Source organism: Gymnodraco acuticeps, unplaced genomic scaffold (genome assembly GCF_902827175.1).
Source record: "Gymnodraco acuticeps unplaced genomic scaffold, fGymAcu1.1, whole genome shotgun sequence".
Lineage (NCBI taxonomy): Eukaryota > Metazoa > Chordata > Actinopteri > Perciformes > Bathydraconidae > Gymnodraco > Gymnodraco acuticeps.
This window is the reverse complement of record NW_022990921.1, coordinates 447329-455710: the sequence shown is the minus strand read 5'-3', so window position 1 is coordinate 455710 and position 8382 is coordinate 447329.

Below are 8382 nucleotides of genomic sequence, written 5' to 3'. Positions count from 1 at the left end.
AGCTTTACAATTAAAAAAGCTTTATGTTTCCAAACCTCACTTTTCAAAAATAACTTTATAGGCTAAAAAATATTACCTACATTGTTTAAAAAAAAGCGTCTTGTCATCCAGGCCACAAGCTTCTACATTTCACCCAACAGGAGGACACACAGTGGAGGAAATAAGTCTGTGATCCCTTTCAGATTTTGTAAGTTTACCCACTTACAAAGAAATGAACAGTCTCAATTTAAAAGTGAGAATAAGAATATCAAAAAGAAAATTCAGAAATTGACATTATATAAAATATTAAATTGATTTGCATCTAACTGTGGGAAATAAGTATTTGATCCCCTTGCAACACTTGTCTTAGTACTTGGTGGAGAAACCCTTGTTGGACAGACAGAGGTCAGACGCTTCTTGTAGTTGGTCTCCAGGTTTCTGAACATCTCAGGAAGGATTTTTCTCCTCTCTGACGATCCTCTCCAAATCCTGAAGGTTTTGAGGCTGATGCTTGGCATCTCGAAGCTTCAGCTCCCTCCACAGATTCTCTATGGGATTAAGGTCTGGAGACTGGCTCGGCCCCTCCATCACCTAAGTGTGCTTCTTCTTTAGCCACTCCTTTGTTGCCTTGGCCGTATGTTGAGGTTTATTGTCCTGCTGGAAGACCCATCCATGACCCATTGTCAGTGTCCTGGCTGAGGGAAGGATGCTATTGGCCAAGAGTTCACGGTACATGGCCCCGTGCATCCTCTCCTCGATGCAGTGAAGTCGTCCTGTCCCCTTAGCAGAGAAACACCCCAAAAGCATGTTTCCAGGACTCTGTTCATTCCTATATTCCACAATGTGTTTTGACAGAAATACGACTGAACTGACTCGACTTCCAGCATCAGCCTCCATGGCGTTAGAACAGGACTTATTATTGGAACTGAAACACTCAGGTAATCTGAACAACACAGTAACTGAACTCTTCAGAAAGAAAGAAAGGAGGAAGGTTTTTGGGAACAAATAATCAAACGTATTGGTGAGTAATGGCTATAATGACTTTTATTTAACATTGTTGATATTTTGTTGTCATTTTATTAAGTAAATATTGTTGCTTCTGCTAGAGAGGATGTGCGGCGCAGCAGTGAAAGGAGGCTTGTTGAATTGTGTTGTTCGGTGGTCTCGCTTTAGTAATGGCATTCATTCTCGCTACATTAGAAACCTGTCTGTGATGCAGCGCCCTGTTATACTGCGTTAATGTTTCATCTTAATGGTTTCTATAGCCGTGACGTCATAATAATGCTATTAGGAGGTGGATTCATTCAGGTGGACACTACTGAAGGCCTAGGTGTGAAAGGCACGGCCTGTTACTGTTTTCAACATAACTCATTTGAAGATATTGTGAGACAAAAAATCAATAATTAGGATGCAAATAAAGAAACACATTTTCGTATGAAATTTCATTAAAGGTCTTTTTTTGTATTGGTAATTTAATCTTGATCAAAAGTCAACAAAAGCCAAACATGTTATTATTATCTCCCACCGGCCAAGCAAATACATTCAATAGTAAAACCCCTAAACATATTAAATGTATATATAACAAGGAAAAGCATCACATTCTCAATCTTCTATCAAAATGATCGTAACTAATTGATTATTCAGATCATTGTTGCAGCTGAATTCTGTAACACGAGGACTTTGAGGAAAGAAATGCACTTTTCTCTGATAAAAGTCACACAGCAATTCAGCTTTAGAGCTCATCCCTCTTCTCCTCCTCCTCCTCCTCCTCGTGGAAGACTTGTCCATCCGGCTGCTTCCTCCAGGCCACTTGGACGTTGTCGTCCAATCCCTGGGCCCTTAGGTTCTTTTTCGCCTGAGACACAAAAACTCATTATCATTATCGTTCCAGTAAAAACAGATGATTTCTCTTTAGCTCACTCATCTGAAATGGTAGCTGTTCCCCTTATTTCTTCCAGTGTAAAGGCTTACCTCAGGTTATGGAATAGTATTTGTACATGTTCCTAATGCATTTGGTGGCATGTGGCTAAGTTTCTGCTATTTACTTCTGCACATATTTACACGTCTTCTTCCTAAATGCTTGGGTCCTGTTATTTGTGGCCAAAGTATTGAATGGATATTGGATATAGAATTTCATTCATGGTCATCTTGGTCCATTTCATTCGTATTGAAATTCATTTACTTCATTTTCTTTCGTTGAATTCATTATTCTTTAATAGATATTTATTTGTTTCCTACCTCTTTCGTCTCTTGTTCTCATGTCATGGGAATTTCCTTTCTGGTGATGTTTTTGCATCAAAGTAGAAAACATGATTTACCTCCACCAACATCGCATCCAGAAAAGCTTCGTCGTTCATATCCACACCGTTTGGTTTCTGCACCCTCACCTTTATCACTTGCATTGAAACAGGCACAGCTAGAAACACAAACAAACTTCATCAGTCACAACGTTTATGGTGTCTTCTTTTTCAACAGATTCAATATCATCACTTGCTTTGATGTAGCTGTGAATTTTACTCACGTCCGTAGCAGATGAATGGTTTCTCCACTCCACAGTCCAAGTCCTCCCATGTTCCAGAGTTGTGGAAAGCTGCAGCCACACAAACCTTTAAAGCATTGTAGTTAGGTTCATTTACTTTCCAGTACTTGAAGGAGGAGTTGCTTCCATCGGACCACTTCCAGGAGTCTCTGTAAAGGCCGATCCAAAACCTACCCACTGCAGGTAACAGCTCAACAATCTGCTGGTTCTCTGCTGGGTTTCTCACACTGGCCAGGTCTGTGTGGTGTTCTCTGCAGTAGCTCTGGGCCTCAGTCCAGTTCATTGGGCTCTCAATGAGGACAAATGCTGCATTCGGCCCTGAAAATGGACCCCAGAGAAGCTGAGTAGAGGCACCACGACATACAGCCTGACATCAATGCCACATCTCTGGTGGTATTGATGCCTTTATAATATAAAATATTACATTTAAATCCCACAAATGTGTACTTTGTAATTTGTAGTTCTGGGGTTTTTCAACACATGAATGTTGGCAAGAAACTTTAGTAGTATCAGTGGTGGAATATTCAGGTATTTTAGTAAAAGCAGGAGTACAACAATGCAGTGGCGGCTGGCCAATAGGGGACGATAGGGCGCCGCCCTCCCTAAACCACACACAACAACGTTATTATTAATAATAATAATAATATTTCTAATTAATTATATAAATTGTCAATATTTGTGGGTTTAAAATATGGAATAAACCCAGAAATATGTGTAAAATAAGATTTAAAAATGATTTGTGCAAAATATATGCTTTTCCTACTACACTGTATGACTGAAGTAATGTGCTGGGACGATGGAAAAAAAGGTTAGCCAATTGCTGATTCAAGATATGAACGTGTGTCATAAAATGTAGCTAATCAGTGTCCTAAAAACTATTACTGGAGGGGCGATTATTTTATCGGCCCAAGTAAGCAACTGCTACGCAGCTGGACAACGGCCACAGGATTGTGGTGAGGAAACACAATGAGGAGGTGGATAAAAACAGGCATATTTTATCCAAAATAATGGACACAATCCTCGCTTCCGGGAGGAAGCACCACAGGGGCCTAGGGGGGTGGGGCCGCAGGCGAGGGCCGGGGCAAGGGCCGGGGCAAGGAACAGGCCCTCGGAAGGGGGCCGCAGGAGAGGGTAGGAGCCCCAACGAGGGCGAGGGCATCCCCACCGGGGGGTGGGGGCGGGCCATGGAACGGCCGTCGTAAGGGGGCCACAGGGGGCCGTGGTAGGCGTCGCGGCGAATTAAGACAACATCCGCCAGCTGTAGAAAGCTGGGTCGCTGTGCTGTGACGTGGGGACGGGCGTGAATATCCCGGTGGTCCCCAGCAGGGAGGAGCGCTGCCCGACCGGGCATGAAGTCCCCGGAAGGATGGAGCAGTATACCCGGGAGGAAGGAGCCGTGGACAGGGGAGAGGCCAGACGGGGTCCAGAAGTGCGCCACCCAGGCGCTGTCGAAAGCGTGGGCGACGTCCGAAGCCGCCGTCGAGGTGAACCGTGAGCCGCGGTTAGAGGAGAGGCCAGGCAGGGTCCAGAAGTGTGCCACCCAGGCGCTGTCGAAAGCGTGGGCGACGTCCGAAGCCGCTGCCGAGGCGAGGGGAGGGGAGACGGGGTCCAGAAGTGCGCCACCCAGGCGCTGTCGAAATCGTGGGCGACGTCCGAAACCGCCGTTGAGGTGGTGAAACAGCGAGAGGGTCCACACGAGGTTGAACCTCCTCTCTGGCACCACAAAAAAAGGGTTAACAGTTGAATGTTAACAGATGTATTAAGTCAGTCGTTAGCCGCTAGCAGTTAGCTGTCAGTCGGCGTTAGCTGCTAGCCGTTAGCTATCGTCGTTAGCCATTAGCTGTTAGCCGTAAGCTGTTAGCCGTTAGCTGTAAGCCATTAGCCGTTAGATGATGTCGTCGTCCCCGGAACCTCTGCCAGGCGACGTGCCTCTACCAGGGAAGGTGCCACTGCGTGACGGGGCCAGCACCTCAGAGGTAAAACGCCAGGCGGCCAGGAAGAACCGGTCAGCTTCTTTGGCTAAAGCGCGGGTCCCCACACTAGCCGTGTCAGTGAGCGCTGTCTGGCCATGCAGCCGCATGTCCCGAAGAAACAGTCCCATGAACAAGAAGTCGGGTTCTTCCGTACCTAGCAGGTCGCGTATCGTCTCCATGTGGTCGGAAGGCTTGCTGTCTCCCAGTGCCAAAACGATGTGGAAATGGCGAGCGTCGTCCTCGGCCATTCCGCGGAGGGCGAACCGAGCCATCAGTCCGTGCGCACGCTGCAGCCGCAGACATCTCCAAAAATCTCCGGCAATTCGTGAAAAACTGCGTTTCTAGCCATGTTCGGTTCAGTCTCGGAAACTTCTGCGAGACTTTTGTCAGGGTCACCAATGTAATGCAGAGAGAAGGGAGTCGGAGGCGGTGCAATGAAGGTACTAAGCTGGCTTTATTGAGCAACAGAAATGCACATGTTGTTGGGTCGGAGCCCGGGAAGAGAAGATAAAGAAGAAAGGAGGGCACACAGTAAGTACACAGGAGGTACAGTCAACAAATGTGTCCGTGCGGAACAATACCCCCAACCTGTAGTTCCATGAGTGAATTATGTGTCAATCAGTGATCACTACAGTGTACATATTCCTCAGCCTCAAATGCTTAAATTGTTTATGGAGGCATTAAAATGTAAGACTGGTAAATTAACACTGAAAACTCATGCATCAAGTCATACTGGGATGTTTGCTGAAATTGATTGCATGTGGCACAGCCCTACCTAGAAGAAATTCCACCAGCCGCAACTGCAACAATGAAGATACTCTGTTACAGGTTAAAGCTTCATTCAATATACATTACATTACATGTTATACTGTGGCCAATCCCCACAGGAGCAATTTGGGGTGACACAACGACATGCTGACTGCAGTGGTGTTTTAACCTGTGACCCCCTGAACCGAACACCAACGCACTAGTTCACTGCGCCACACACCTCTACTCATATTTATGCTATATTGTTCTTATTCTGTTTAGCACAGATGTATACGATGTAAAACTTGGCTACAATTCTAAAACAAGTTTGCAAAACATTTTGTATATGCATAATTTCCTTTCACGTTATCTTTTAAATGAAACCATGTGAGAATTTTAGTGAAAAGGGAAATGTCTTTAGTGGAACTGCTAACAAAGCACAAAAAAGTCACAAAGAAAAAAGGTTGGGAACCGCTAGTTAGATAAAGACCAATGCATTGTATTTCAGAAGCTTAAGATATGATTTTAAATGTGTTATATTAATTTAAAGTTTATATTCTTACCTGTGACATCAAAGCAGACCGACCCGAGGCGGTTATTACAATCATAATCATGCCATGTTCCACCAGAATGAACAAATGTGCATTGTTCAATTGGCCAGTTGTCTGGTTGATTAGTCCCCCATCGTCTGAACTCGATCTCCCCCGGTCCGTAGAAGCTTGGGTCTGACATCGACCACCTCCAGGTGTTCCGGTCATCGTGCAGCCCTATCCAGGCTGACTGAAAGCAAGACATTGTTATAATGATTACATCCTGTTGAAGCTTTTAAAGCTGCTGCTGAAGAAAATGTGTATGTTTAATAAAGAGAAGGTTTGCCTTCATGAGACCAGCCTTGGTACGTGGTGATCTAAAGGGAATCCCCTCAAGCCAACATTCATTTACAGCCTTGTTACTCTGAACCTCTTCCACTTTATTACAGGGTTTCATGCTATAGCTTTGGCTTAAAACATGTTCAACTCTGTTTTAATACTCAGGTTCCCATAGGACTTTAAAACAGGTTTAGCTTTCTGTAATAATCTCTCCTTTTTAAATTTAACTCTAAAATAAATGTAATTCATTTGAATCGAAAGACAGAGAAAAGTGACCTCACTTGTTTGTGTTGGCCTGCCATGTCGTTCAGGAGCTTCACAACCTCCATGCTGTCTACAGTGGTCAGGTCTGTGTGTTTCTCTCTGCAGTATCTCTGTGCTTCAGACATGGTCTTTGCTTCAGAAACAAAATGGTACTGACGTTCAGCATGTGAGGAGACAGCGCTCAGCCCTGCAGAGACACAGACACTTTGATTAGATTCAATATCAATTACTGAACCAACTTCTCCAAATTACATTAAAGTTAAACTGTAAATTAAATAACTTAAGTAATTGTCAGAGGGAAACCAAAATAGAAAGTACTAAAAATTGCCAATGGGAAAATATATTTTATACACAAATAATAATTACCTGAAAGGGCGATGATGATCAGAAGAACTGTTTCCATCCTTGTCTCTTCCCTGTTCTTCTCTTTTGGACAGAGACTGCAGATGTGCAGCTTTTTATATTATACATTAGGTTAAACATTAACTAACATTATGCGTTAGTTAGCTGCACTTTCCACTTAATGCAAAGTGGATATGGAACAACAGTTCATTATATCAGGCCTATTTACTTACATGCATTTACAAGGAAAGACCAATAGAGAAATATGGGCGTAGGTCTGGTGATACACAGCAGGAAAACCAAATTACAACTGTTTTTCAATACAGCCACCACGAAAATGTCCTTCAGCGGCCGGCGCACTTCCTGGGGTCTTGGGAAGGTTCCTAACGGAGTGAAATGACTCAGAAGTTCCTCAGTGTCAGACGTGATAAGAGCTGATCAGATTCTGATGATAGGAAAAGAGCTTCAGTGCTTCCTTTATAATCTCCTTTAGTTGAGGATACACTCGACCACCCTTTTACAAATGAAAGGAGAAAATGTTGTATATATTTTAATACTGTTGTTCATGTTTATAAATCATCAGCACAAAGAGCAAAGTATCTACATGCGCTTATAGTAATCTACTGTTTCCTCATGGCAGACGCACATCAATAACATCCGCTGGCCAATCATTAACAGCCTAATGTAAGTGCAGTCAGATTCTCTTTGCACCGCAGTTGTCTATTCCTGAGTCCTGATGTATTCTGCATTTTCTCTTAACCCAATGATGTTTAACTCAGAAGTTAAGGAATAGTGGTTTGGAAAAGACGATAGGATAATTTTTTGAAATTGAACCGCAACCTGTGTTCAAAAAGGTCATCAATGCAACTTGTTAGAAAAATATCACTCGTCACCGGCTTGAGCTTCAATCTCAGGATCCATGTATTTATGATCCTCTCCAGAATGGAAGTAGTCATCACATACAGAGCATTTAGTTCAACTAGTTCCTGAACAGTGTCCTTCACACGCTGATATACAAGAGAGGGAGTTACACAGTCACAAGATACATGTATACCGGTTTAAAGCAGTATTCAATGCTTCGTTCAGATTAGCCAAGACCCACGTAATCAATAAACATGACAGTCATATGTCTCTCTCCATAGAGGCTGAATCATCATGTTAATCACAGAGCTTTCATATGCCTAAAACAGTCCTGATGCTCTTCTAGGTAATCAGACATCCTGTCATGTACACAGCTACGGTAGGGTCTTTCATGTGCTAAAGGCAAGGATCACATATGCATATTCAAAGATCTGTGGCCTTACTTCCTGCAGACTCTTCCAACAAATTCATCAGTCCATCTTTGTTCCCCTTTTCGTCCTTTGCATACAGCTGATACTGCACGTGTGTTTCAAAGTTTATGTGGGTGTCATCGTAAAAGCAGTGTGTTTGTTTTACATGTTCAAATGTTTGCATGTAGGCCAGTTTCTTGACCAAGGCTCCATTGGATGACACGTTTTCCATTCTCAATGGGACTTGAATAATTGTTTAATAATAATACATTTAAAAAACATTGCGTGAGGACATTGAAAAATAACTCAACTTAACTCAAACAATCAGAATCAGAATCAGAATACCTCTGTTCGTCCCACAGAGGGGAAATGTGTATTTGTTACAGCAAGAAAAGAGC